Here is a 13761-nt window from a genome sequence, read left to right on the forward strand (position 1 = left end):
CACTAGGATGGGAAAAACATATAGTTATTAAGAAAAGCCAATGTAGACAACAGATATACTGTAGGCAACAGATGGGTTTTTGTATCAGTTGTCATTTCTATCAAAAAGTTCCCAAGTTTAAAGCAATTGTTCATTTTGTGTCCATTTCTTGATTCCACCTTTTATTAGTTACTATTCATGATCATTGCTGTGTTATTTGTATCTACTCTGCATACTGTATTTCTAGATTGGTAGCACAGTGCATATCTGACCCCCACAGTAAGTGATTCAGGCACTCACACTATGTCTCACTGTCAGCTATAGCTTGAAAACACAACTTTAAACATCAGCATTATTATTAGGTTTTGATATTTAAGCTGAGATGTTTGACAAAGCATTCTTCCAACCATCCTTTCTGTCTCACTTCTGCTGATGACTTTTCCCAGAGTCCTCTCACAGACCAGCTAACACACACTCTCTGTCATGCCCCCAGGTTTGAGGTTTTCTCAAAAACCTCATTCAGCCCCCTCTCTTTCATTTATTGTGTTTTCTTTACCTCAACACGTCAATTTGCTTACTGGTCTCCCACTCTCTCTTGCTCTGCACCTACATCATCTATCAGTTCTTTCTGCCCCTCTGAAAGACATATGTTTCTCTGTCACGATCGTGTTACTAGTTTCTTTTCTATTCACAGACTCCTTCTTATTCCATGCCTCTTACTCCCATCTCATTCTATTCCCCTCCTGCTTTTCCTCATTTGGCCTGCTCACACTCCTGGGAGTGCGCTAAAAAAGCAGAGAAAATCGAAAAACAAGCTTGTGACAGCAGTACCGGTAGACAAGGCTCAGGCTGACCTGGAACATTCCCTTTTTTTGCCTCCATTTCTTTGGTCTCTACAACCTCTACAACTTCCTTTCTCTCTTTCTCTTATTATTTTAGGGTGACGTTTCTTTTCCTCATACTATCCTTTTCACTCGGTTCACCATCTCCTGCTCTATCAATTTTCCAATTCCATGTCACCTCTTCAAAGGGAAGGATAGACACCCAGCTATGTCCTCCGTTCCAGCCAGGATTGGGTATTGGGAGGGTGAGCTGGGGAAAGTAGCAAGTGCTGCAAGAGACATGTGCCAGAAAAGTTCCTCTAACCAGACATATGACAAGTGTGGCAGACACACACAGTGTCCTGCTCCATGTGATTCTATGTGGGTCAGGGCCAACCAGGCACTATGCATATACACATATTTGAGATCATATCAAAGAACTTTTCAATTTTACTACAATCTTTATGTACCTTACATTACTGTTGACCATTTTTCTGTGAATACAGTAGTTTTTTGATTAACAACAATTATTCTGGTTTCTCCATCCAACATTCTGTCAACAAGAATGTCTTGGAAACATCTTCCTGATGCATGTGCCCATGTGCTTGTGGGGAAATCCTGCCAGAACTACACAACAGCATTTTTAATACAAGAATCTACCAAATTGATGTCGAGCCTTTCAGAAAGACCATGCTTGTGCTATGAATCTCCTTTAAAACAGACCATCAATGCAATACTGTTCTACAGCCTATTCTTAAATCTTAGATGGTGCTGTATCTTGCAAGCAAGATTTTAAAACAGCCAGTAATAACAGATTACACTCACACAGATTACACACAATTTAACAGTCTGCATTCATGCATTTGAATGTGCAGCTTGTACACTCGACTGTATAGGCCTCAGCAACTTCATTTTTATGCTATACCAAAACGGTAGAAAAATACATTGAAAAATGATAACACCTGTGGTACTCTTTGGAAAAGCAATTCATTATACATGATTTCTAGGGTTTTTTGCACTGAAAATGCAGAAACCCCTATGACCCTTTACCACTGCAGTTACACGCCCACATACATAGACACTCACCTTCCCACAGTGTTGTTGCTCCCCCTCCTCCTGCACTCTCACACAGGTTCTCCACTGCAGTCCCAGTCAGCTGTTGATTGTGTGAATGCCATCTGAAGGACACGATGCTCTTATTTCATTATCAGCCTGCTCTGAGAAAGCAGGCAGAAAGTTTAGTCATGTTTACATTTAATTTAATTCAGTTATTCACCCTCAAATCTGTATTACACTCCCCTCCAAAAGTATTGGAACAGTGAGGCCAGTTCCTTTATTTTTGCTGTAGACTGAAAACATTTGGGTTTGACATCAAAAGATGAATATGAGACAAGAGATCAACATTTCAGCTTTTATTTCCAGGTATTTACATCTGGATGTGATACACAACTTAGAAGATAGCATTATTTGTAACGGAACACCAAATTTTTAGGCGAGCAAAAGTATTGGAACAGATAGACTTAAAATAGATTCACGTGAAAAGACTTAATATTTAGGATCTCCCAATCAGTTTGGTTGCATCTTTCTTTAAATTGGCAGACAAAATGTCTCTGTAGACTTCTGAGTTCATTTTGCTGCTGCCATCATGTGTTACATCATCAATGAAGATGAATGAGCCCATCCCAGAAGAAGCCATGCAAGCCCAAGCCATGACATGACCTCCACTGTGTTTCACAGATGAGCTTGTATGTTTGGGATCATGAGCAGATCCTCTCTTTCTCCAAAGCCTTTCCATCACTTTGGTAAAGGTTCATCTTTGTCTCATCAGTCCATAAAACTTTGTCCCAGAATTTTTAGGCTTGTCTCTGGACTTTTTGGCAAATTCCAGCCTGGCCTTCCTATTCTTCTTGCTAATAAGTGGTTTGCATCTTCTGGTGTGGCCTCTGTACTTTTGTTCATGAAGTCTTCTGCGAACAGTAGACTGTGACACCTTCTCTCCTGCTCTCTGGAGGTTGATGCTGATGTCAACAGTTGTTTTAGGGTCTTTCTTTACAGCTCTCACAATGTTTCTGTCATCAACTGCAGCTGTTTTCCTTGGTCTACCCGTTCAATGTCTGTTACTTAGTACACCAGTGGTTTCTTTCTTCTTCAGGACATTCCAAATGGTTGTACTGGCTATGGCCAATGTTTGTGCAATGACTCTGATTGATTTTCCATCTTCTCTCAGCTTCACAATTGCTTGTTTTCACCCATGGACAGCTCTCTGGTTTTCTTGTTGGTTACGCCTCTAACTATAAATGCAGTATGCACAGGCAAAACCCAAATCTGAAACTGAACGTAGACATTCAGCGCTATTTATTGTTTGAATAATCAATGTAACAGGACACACCAGGGCAACAAAACACACCTGTCAGTCACATGTTCCAATAAAATAAATAAAAAATCCAGATGTAAATACCTGGAAATAAAAGCTGAAATGTTGATCTCTTGTCTCATATTCATCTTTTGATGTCAAACCCAAATGTTTTCAGTCTACAGCAAAAATAAGGGATTTGGCCTCACTGTTCCAATACTTTTGGAGGGGAGTGTATATGGGGAATTAAAAATAAATGGTATTAGATGGAAAAAAATACACATACATTAAATAGTCACCCAAATCTCTTACATTTTATCCCAGATTTAGGTAGATTGAGCAATGTCTCAATTGAACTACACAGAGATTTATCCAGGAGTAATCACATTCATGATGACAGAGACAAAGACGCAATGTCACAAGAACTGAAAATTATGTTTATTCTGTAAAATGAGGAACAATGTCATTTGCAGCCTTATCCATGCAGCACTGACAGTGTTAAGATGGTGCTAAGATGGACTTTGAGGCTCCTTTGTTAGCATTGAGTAAAGCCCTGGCTGAGATCAATGCCTTTTCAAAGTAAACTGGGTCATTAAGGGATAACCACCACCCACCTAGGCCTTTTCTCATCGACCACCTCTGGAGGGAAGAACGAATGGAGGGAGAGAACAAAAGTGAAAGGTACATAGAGCTCAGACATTCTTGGTGATTTGTATTGCTGCGTGAGCGTCTGAGAGCTTGCCTATCCCCCAAGGTTGGTTATGCATTGTTACGGTTTTAGTAAGGTATTGTTACAGCCTGTGTTGCATTACTAGATTCCATCAAGTTCTACTGTTGTGGTGAATGTAAGACGTGGCTCAACTGTAGGTAGCTGCATTGTTCACGACCCTCTCCTAATCTACAAGCCTCCATTACAGAAGGCTCAGTTGCAATGATCATCTTGCTGATTTGAAACCTCACAACTACAAATATCCTATCCTTGGCAATCATATTTCTTCATAGCCATTTCTGTATATATTGTGCTGTTTGTGGTGGGCGCAGAGCAGCATGGAGCCTCTGCTGTTGGCCTGTTATTTTGAAGTCCTCCAAGGTAGTCTAAGTAAGTGTGTCACAGGTTTTACCTTGGGGATAACCGCTTCTGTTTATAGTCTTGCCTGTTTTTACATGTTCCAGCCAGCACAAGGTGTCACGACTTTACTCCGCCTGGACAGGACAAAAACCTCAACCTACATAGAATGCTGCATTGTGAACTGATGAAAGAGGATGATGAAAAAAAAGATATTACATATTTGTATTACAAATGTTTGGACACAGAATAGAAAACAGATATATGCATAATGTTAACTTGCAATTGTGTGGTGGAGAGCTCCAGGTATATAACATATGGGCAGGACAGAATTCGCTGCTCGATGAAGAGAGTGAGGGGACTTCCAATGAGTTAAAGTCATTTTTTTTAGCAGCAGTTCTTCGTTGTTGAAACGCTGACAAATCATCTAAGAAAAAGACAAACACGGTTGTGGGCACCCTCACAGGCAACAGCTGAGACAATTTAAGAGCTATCTGGCTCCAGAAATGTGCAACTGACAGATTTTCTCAGATTATGTGGGGAAAAAAGTACTAGGAGCCTGCAAAATTAATCATTCAGCTCCACCCATCGGATGTAGTTTGTCTTTGAATCAGTTCAACACAGAGAGTTAAGATTACTTTGCTGGTGGTCAGGATTGTGAGCAGCATCGGCATCCTAGACCAAATGTGTACCCTATCAAAGTCGGGATCAACATCTGGGCAGTCCCTAGATTTAGTTGCACTTGCACCCACTGATTTTACCTACCATGTTTGTTGTGTTTTCGTTCTATTTTGTCTAGATACCCACCCCCCTCTATTTTAGGAGGGAAAGTAAGCTCTACAACCTGGCCAAGTCAACAGAGGTTTCAGTTTACTCAGAATTTCATCATTTTTGTGGAGAATATTTACCCAGTATGTTTTGCCATGCTTTGGCATTGCATTGGTATTTGTCTTGTGAGGGACAACAGTGTACGGCATGTGTAAGCTGACAGCGTTATCAGTGAATCATGCAGGAAAGCACTCTAAGGACTGCTTCACAGGTGCAGTGTTTGTTGACACTCTAGCTGGTAAATTGGACATGTGGCTGTGCATGGCTGAGCCTGTTCAAGTGAGTCTGTCGAAAATGGAATTGGGTGGCAATATTTACTTCTTCGTCTTCTACTTTCCCTCCATCTCTATGTGTTGTGTGATTTCTCCCTCCTTCCTTTTCTCCTCTTCACCCCTCTGTATATCTTTCTTTCTGTCTTTCTCTCTAGCAAAACAAGCACAAACACACTAAATTACCCCCGACCTCCACCATCACCCGCACCTCTCTTTTGCTCTGCTCTCACTTTTTGCCCAGCCCTTTTTTCCCTGCTCCTCTCCTACTGTTCCCCCGGACTGCAGTTGCTAGGCAACAGCTGATTGAGCATGAGGGGTATGCAATTGACCAATTAGAAGTCTTCCAAATGAAAAGTGGTGTCAAGAGTTCCCGCAGTTCCAGCTAGGGCTTTATGCAGTGCATAAGTGGACACTGAATATTGTACTGTATATATATTTATGTGTATTTATACATGCACACACAACCACATACACACACAGGAGAATCTACGCCGCTTGATCATTTGATTGTTCAAAATTTACTTTTAAGTGCAGAGAATGTTGTTTAATGCATTTCAGTGTGCATTTGTGTGTAAGTGTGTGTGTGGCTGTGTATATCCCTACATGTTGCTGTAAGTGTTTGTGTGTGTCTTGTATGTGTTATGGGGGTTCAGTCATTATATTAACTGATGTTGTTACTGTGATCTCACTTAAACACACCACACAGGCTTTGCTATGCTATCCAGCTTCCCTTCCTTCCTTCTATTTGTATCAATATAATGCTGTCTATCCGGTTTTCTCTATTCTCTGTTTCCCTCCTTCCGTTGCCTCCTGCCCCTTCTCACATTTCTTCCTCCCTTTCATTCCTTCGGCCTCTTTCCATCTTCTTCCCTCTCTGTCTCTCTTTCATACCAGAGACACCCTCCATCAGCGACCAGACACATCCATCAATGTTCCTCCTCCTCTGCTCATCCACAGCCCTGAGGATTCCATTATGGGCTCAGCAGCTCACACACATACACACACACGCACACACACGCGCACACACACACACACACACACACGCGCGCGCACACACACACACACACACACACACACACACACACACACACACACACACACACACACACACACACACACACACACACACACACACACACACACACAGAGTTTAGGGAAAGGCAGCTCTATCTCATCTGGCCACAGACACAATTAGTTAGAGACTGAAGATAGTGGAGATAGCTATTGATGATAATTACAACAATGGGGATGACAGTGACGACGATGATGATGATGATGATGTCCCTCCATCCAGTTGACCATCATTAACCTTGTTGTCATACAGAAAGCCACTTGTCTTGATATGAAAGTGTGAATCAGAAACCCTGAAGCCCTTTACATTTTTGCGTTACTCTGGAGACCCAGTAAAGGTGCAGTGGGCTGACTCGTAGGGGATTTTGTTTAAGTTCTCATTGTTTGTGGTCTTTCCATGAGGAATAAGCTATTGAGTATGATTCATTAATTGAAGATTACTTCAATAATAATTACAAATTTGAGGTAGGTTATTTAGTAGGTTTAGTAGGTCATTTCACTGTTGACACATGATTCTGAATTACTTCTTTAATCTGCAAAGATAATAATAACACTGAGATCTTACAGAAGTTATTTGACTTAAGATTGACCCCTTGGTTCATTAAGCTACAACAGACCGACATATAAAGTGTAAGAAAGAAAGACGGACAGACAGAAAAAAAGTGAGTTTCATAAAACCTCATTGCTAAAGCTTTATTCTGTACAAGAACTTTTTCTTTTGCACCTTTAAAAACACATTAGCATGTCATAAATGACCACAATACACCTTCAACATAATTTATTAGGTACTATTGAAAAAATGTATGTCACATTGCTGTCCGATCTGAGAGACGCTTCCTTATTTGGTTTTTATCACACACCAAATGTGTTTCTGATGCTCGGGTAGACAACCACACAAAAAGAGGGAAAGAAAATTAAAGTCAAGGCACTCTGCCTTGTTGAAGTGCAAAAGTTAATGCTACATGACTAAAACATAAACACATGTAGCTTTAAACAAATTTGTGCTTTTTACATTCCAGTTTGGAATGATCAATTACTATAGTCCTTGTGGTTGCTGACCACTTCTCTTTGTGTAAACAGCATGAGACAAGAAGAAAAATCAACCAATAGTAGTCAGGCGTGCTGCACGAAGGATACTGTATGACCTTTGCTGGCTTGCCACGCAGCACTTGGCCAAGCTTAAGCTGAGGGATTGAAGTAGGTGGAGGACTGCTTTTTTCCTTTTTTTTCTTTGCAACATCCAGAAGCCTGAATTAATGTGGTATCTTGACTGACTTAAGTGCAGAATGACATGACAACAAATGTGTGCCTTTAACCATCGGAAACAACATTGTCCCTTTAAAATATACAAATCTAGGGCCAATGATGTGCCTTTATTGGCACTTTTCTCCTCCTCCTCTGTTTTTAAGAATGTGTTTCTCCATCAGTTACCACATTATACGCAATTTTGCTAGAATATGCTGTAAACTGCAATCCACAGTGATAGATTCATGAATAAATTAGCCGCTGTGTGAGATGAGAACTGTGTAAATGGAAGATCTAGTGGTGATTATTTTTTCACTCTCATTCCTAATCACTTTTCATATGAACCCACAAGCTGTTGCACGGTGCACTGACAAAGTGCACAGCCTCTGCAGAGCTGTTTTCACCTCAAGGACAAGGAGCCACCACTGAGAGACTTTGGCGCCTCAATAACACCGTGTGAGGGGAGGGGTCAGTCGGAGAAAGGTTAAGCACTGATACCACACAGTGTCACACATACACACACATATATAAACACACCAAGCACACATACACCACTGCTCCTAGGAGTCAGGTATAGGAGACCACCAAGGTCGGCCAGTGATGGGGAGATGAGAGCACTTCGCCACTGCTCGAACAAAGTACTGGCGCTGCCTCAGCACTATGATCCCAGGAATACAAATACATTCAGCTAAGTGGAAGAGTTCTTTTACACAAGACCTTGAGCCCTCGGCACACTGCAGACTTTACACTAACAGTATAGAAGGCTGAAGATAGAGGGACAGGGAAAGAGTGATAGGGGAATCAAGGAGACGCAAGGGAGACAAATAAGAGGAGAGTGGAAGAAAAGCAAAAAGAAAGGTGAAGAAAGGCAGGGAAAAAGAAGCATGCGAGAGAGAGGAAGAGGTTATAAAAAGAAAGCTAGAGAGACGAGGATGGGGAAAGAGCTACAGGGGGAGGGAAGCAGCCAAAAAAAGACAGGGCTGCGAGCCTACCAGCTATAACTACTGAGATAGAGACGTTAGGGGAGATGAAGTTGAAGATATGTGATGGAAGACAGAGCGAGAGAAAGGGAGAATAAGGGGTGTCATGGCTACTTATCATCACACAGCCAAGGGTGACATTGATTAGCACTCGCCATCAGCAGGGAGCCTGCAAGCGAGTCGACGGGAAGGTCAGATAATTAAAACCAATGCCGCTGCAACAAGCTGGCGCTACGCCAGTCTCACTCCCGCCCCTAACACATTGGAGTTGGATGAAACAAACTGTTGTGGTGTGTGTCTGTGCTCACTGGTATCTCTGTTGTAAGTATGTTGAAATGTGTGGGTGAAGGTATGTATGTTAAGCATGGAGAACATTTAGGAAAAAACTACTGCAACCTGGAAGTATTATCTGGATTAATTTTCTGATAATGCAGGCATTGCAAGTAATAAATGGCATGACTAATTGCAGCAAAACCAGGAAAACGGCACATGCTGTGTGCACAGTTAATATAAGCAGTTGTTAATCTTAATTTGAACAGTCACTAGAGGTGTCCGGACTCTCACTTTTTAGATTGTCTTGCCTTTGGGAAATGCCCAGCTCATGTAAGCCAGTCCTCTGGAGAGATTTTTCTTTGACTCTTTCTCTCAGTCAGTTATCACTGGATATATGTAGTAAATAATCTGCCTTTCTCTCATCTGTCTGTGGAGTGATGTTGTGACAGATATTTTTCTGACGCATCTGAGTGATGTATCGGATGTTTGTGTGAATCTGAATTTCACCTCTGTTTAAACCCTCTGTTCCTCCTCTGCCAACCTGTGATTTTATTTCCTGTCATTTCCAAAGTCAAGTCTTCAAAGAGCCCAGAGGAGGTTTTTTTTGGCATTGTGAGCAAAGCACGGTGAGATTGGATTTGACCCCTGTGAATTTTCCGCTTACTTTGATCTTAGCATGCATCTTTTTTTAGAGCCAAGCCCGCACACTTTTTGCTGTCAGCTTGGCAGTTAAAGCATTAATATTGCTTCAGGCATTATTAATAATGCTCTTTAAATAAAAAAGAAGGGGTGGTGTAGGTGATGGGAAGAAAACATTAGGGGGGAAATGGTTCCAATTAAGTGGGAATCTGATGTGTAGCATTCTAATTGGATAACAGCCACACGGGTTACTGTGTTAAGCCATCAATATCTCTTCATTTAAAGAAACTCAGACAAATTTATAGTCTTAGTCGACAAATCTCCGAGATATGTTATACAGCTCTTAATTGCCTTCCTGCTTCTTTTAATATGCCACTGCTGCCAAGAACTCTGCACCCAATATCAATGTATTGCAACTGATCGTTATCATTTTCTAATGTACCAATAAATGTCCCATATTTGCGATCCTCTTTACACTCCAGTGACTGTAACAAGCTGTTCGTGGGCCTGGTTTCAGCTTTCTCGTTTCCCCTCCCTCCCATCCTCTTTGTCCCCTGGTGTCTGCAGCCACCTCTGCTATCCACAAAGCTCCGGAAACACAAAGAGCAGAGAGAGATTATGAATGTCCCGGATCAATACTCTCAGAGAGTGCATCACAAGAGGGGAAGGATATTAACCATATGGCACTACTTGAACTATACCCCATCCACTTAGCTTCACTATTGCCTCTTACAGGGCTAAATAGCATCCTATTTTTTTTATAGGAAATCTTACACCTCCCAAGATTAATATAGAGTTGGCATCGGGGAGGTGTTAGTGTCCTCACTGAGGTCGGAAGTACTAAGCATCTTGCAAAATTCACCTGAAAATTGTTATTGCATGAATTGCGTGAAAACCAAAGCTAGTGGGGGATAATTTTTAGCATAATCTCTAGTCAAACAAAAGAAGACGCACACCATCGCAGCCATCATGGCTTCATTTAACAGTGCATAATGCTATAAATTGAGCCTGAATGCATTTAGCTTTTTTTTTTTTTTTTTACTGTATGATTGTCACTATGGGATAGAGCAACAGTAGCATGTTAAGGACCAGAACTAGAGACGACTGCTGAAAATTACAGTCATTAATGATGAATTACCTGTCATGTGTGAACTGCTTGTTTATTTCTGTGTTAAATTGTCTGATTGCTTCTCTGTGGCGCATTGCACATTATCAGCTGCAGCGAGGCAGGCGCTCTCTGCGTGAGATTTGAATGGTGAGATGTGTCACTGTGAGAGAGCGAGAGAGTGGCGACGCAGAAGAGGTGTTAGGCGCAAAGAGAGAGAGAGAGAGAGAGAGAGGGAGCAAGGAGAGGTAGTGGCAGAAAGAGAGAGAGAGAGAATAGCAGGGTGATGATTAGATAGCAGTGACGAGATCCTTGCATGCTGGAAGCACAATCTGCTGATTGCCCATGTCAGTTAGCCTATGTGTGTGTGCACATTTGCTTATCACAGGCCTATGTAAAGGCATTACTTATGTATGTTTACAGAATAGGTGTTGTTATCTTACAGGCATGTCACCCCCATCCTCCCCACATCCACACCCACCCTACCTCACTGACAGCCATCTGTCCGGTAATTAACCTAACTGACACACTGTGCAACATCGACTGCCCTTCACCGAATCAAAGTGTGTGTGTTTGTATGCATGCATGTGCGTGTGTCTGTGCATTTGTCCACCTGTCTTTCATTTTGCTGGCCTGCATTCACTTGCGCCCAAGTCTTAGGCTGTGATCCTAATGGATGGGTCTGTTCTCCGTGTGTGACACTGTCTGTCCACCTTCATCGCTGTGATGTAATCTGATGCAGAGAGGAAAAAACAGTTCTGTTCAGCTACAGCACCTTATGTTTACTGCAACTGTAGCTCCTTTATCCACATTCATTAGTCATTATAAGCAGACAGGGACAGCTAAAAGGGTAGCGAGAGGAGAGAGAACCAGATTGAGTTAGAGAAAATGACAGCAGTGAGTGAGAGAAGGTACGAGAGGAAGATAGTGTTGTGTGATCGAGAGCAGAGAAGGTGTGAAACAGCAATATTGGGTTCTACCTGACACCAGCACACTGATATTTCATTCTCAATGAAGGTAAAAGTGCAGACTCACCCTGCCCTGCACTTTATAAACCCTTGAGAGGGGCATACAGTGTATATCTGTGTGTGTGTGTGTGTGTGTGTGTGTGTGTGTGTGTGTGTGTGTGTGTGTGTGTGTGTGTGTGTGTGTGTGTGTGTGTGTGTGTGTGTGTGTGTGTGTGTGTGTGTGTGTGTGTGTGTGTGTGTGTGTGTGTGTGTGTGTGTGTGTGTGTGTGTGTGTGTGTGTGAGCACGCGCGCGCGCGCATGAATGCATGAAGAGTTGCCCCACAGTTTCAAAATAGCTGTAACGGCAGTGCAGCATTTCTCATATAGAGAGTACTGCAGTGAGGTGTCAGGTTGCAAGCACATATGGAAAAGCTGAATTTCCTCTGATACCTTATCTAACTGTATCAGTTCATCTACACTGTACTGTGAGGTATTTACTCTTTATACATCATCCTCAAATGAGACAATAGTGTTTTGCTCATGTTCACAAGCAAGTAGTCTGATTTAAAGGATATGCTAGATTAGTCTTCTTTGCTAAAAGTACTATGCTGGCAATATGTTACTTCTCTTTGTCACGCCCTGCAGACTAATTTAATGCACTAAATATGCACTATTTTTACTCTAATCTCAGTTATAATCTCTTCACATTCATCTGTTTTAAAGCTTGATTTACAGCATGTTTTATACGTATGCATAGACAAAAACATTCTTAATATATAAATACATATACAGTTTGCATTCCTTCACAAGACATACTGCTATTGATTTGTGCTCAGATTAAATGTGCTGCCTTGTCCTCAGAATGAGATTCACGTAGCCTCAAGAGCCTGATTGGATTGGGGGATCGATAAGGTGGCAGAGAAATGGAGAGAGGAGAGAGAGAAAGAAAGAGAGAGGGAGAGAGATGTATTCGTTGTTCTTCATTACACCTATAAAAGGAAAGAAATGAGAAGTGGCAGCGAGGGAGTAGTAGCATTTTGTTGCAGCGCAGTCCCAACTCAACCCTGAAGTACTTTGCATTATGCCTTTTCCAGCATATGTAATGTAGTGAAGAAATAAAATCAAATGTGTAAAACCTTACACATTACTAATGATTTCATCTCTAAAGTGAACTTATATCCCAGATGTATAAATGTACTGGAGACACAGGAGCTGAAACTAAAGTGGGACAGCGCCAGAGGAGCTGAGGTGATCGTCACAGAGAGGGACAGACAACGCATCAGAGGGCTCATCTGTCTGAGATAGCTGGGTATAATTAACAAGGCTTTGGTTTTTAATTAATCTGCCTCAATCAGAGTAGAAATTCTATTCTTTCATTTCGGACTAAATTAATTCAAGGACACGCGCTCAAACAGCACAGTCCACAGAATGTGTACTCCTGTCTTTTTCTTTCCTTTGTTCTTGTTCTCTGTCCTGTTCTCCTCAGTGTGCTTGTCCAAGTGTTTTTTGTTCTTTCTTTCTTCCGTCCGCTCTTTCTTTCCTTCTTTCATTCCTCTTCATTTAGATAAACTCCGATATGGTCCAAATCTGGCACCATCCTGCAAGCGCACAGGGAAAAAAATATTCTGTCATACATTTCCAACATTATTCTAGTCACAACCTTGGCTGCTAGGGAATGCGCCAACCCTGCAGTGCCCTCCAATGGTGGGTCTGAGCCCAGGGAGGACATGGCAGCACCTGGTGATGATCCCGATGGCCAAACTCAACCAGCTGAGCCCCAAAAACAACCACCATCTGACCATCTGACGATAATAATAATCTCTTTGTCACACTGCCAGCTCCATGTGGCGGGGACATCAGAGAGAAGCTATTACTCTGCTTTGCTGGGGTTTACTCTCTCTCTCTCACTGTCTATCTCCTGTTCGATCGGTTGATGCTATATTCCATGGATAGAGATCACTCTATCTCTGGATATATAGGTGTTTTCCCCCTCTGTTTGTCTCTCCGTCTGTCTTTTTATCTCTCTTTTGTGGAAATCCAGTATGGGCACAGATCATGTCTACAATAGAAAAAAAGTCAATGAGAGGTCATAGACGGCACATTCAAAGGAGCACGCCACCAATTTTACAAATAGATTTTAGTTTACTAGTTTAATGGAGTTCTACTCATAGTTCTACAATG

General features: G+C 41.8%; 1 protein-coding gene across 1 annotated transcript in view; it reads left to right on the forward strand.

Annotated features, from left to right (window-relative positions):
* The window catches only part of gabbr2 (gamma-aminobutyric acid (GABA) B receptor, 2), a 172353-nt gene that overhangs the window by 130166 nt on the left and 28426 nt on the right, over positions 1 to 13761 (forward strand). The gene's annotated exons all lie outside the window — the stretch shown is intronic.

Source organism: Pempheris klunzingeri, chromosome 16 (assembly GCF_042242105.1).
Source record: "Pempheris klunzingeri isolate RE-2024b chromosome 16, fPemKlu1.hap1, whole genome shotgun sequence".
Classification (NCBI taxonomy): domain Eukaryota; kingdom Metazoa; phylum Chordata; class Actinopteri; order Acropomatiformes; family Pempheridae; genus Pempheris; species Pempheris klunzingeri.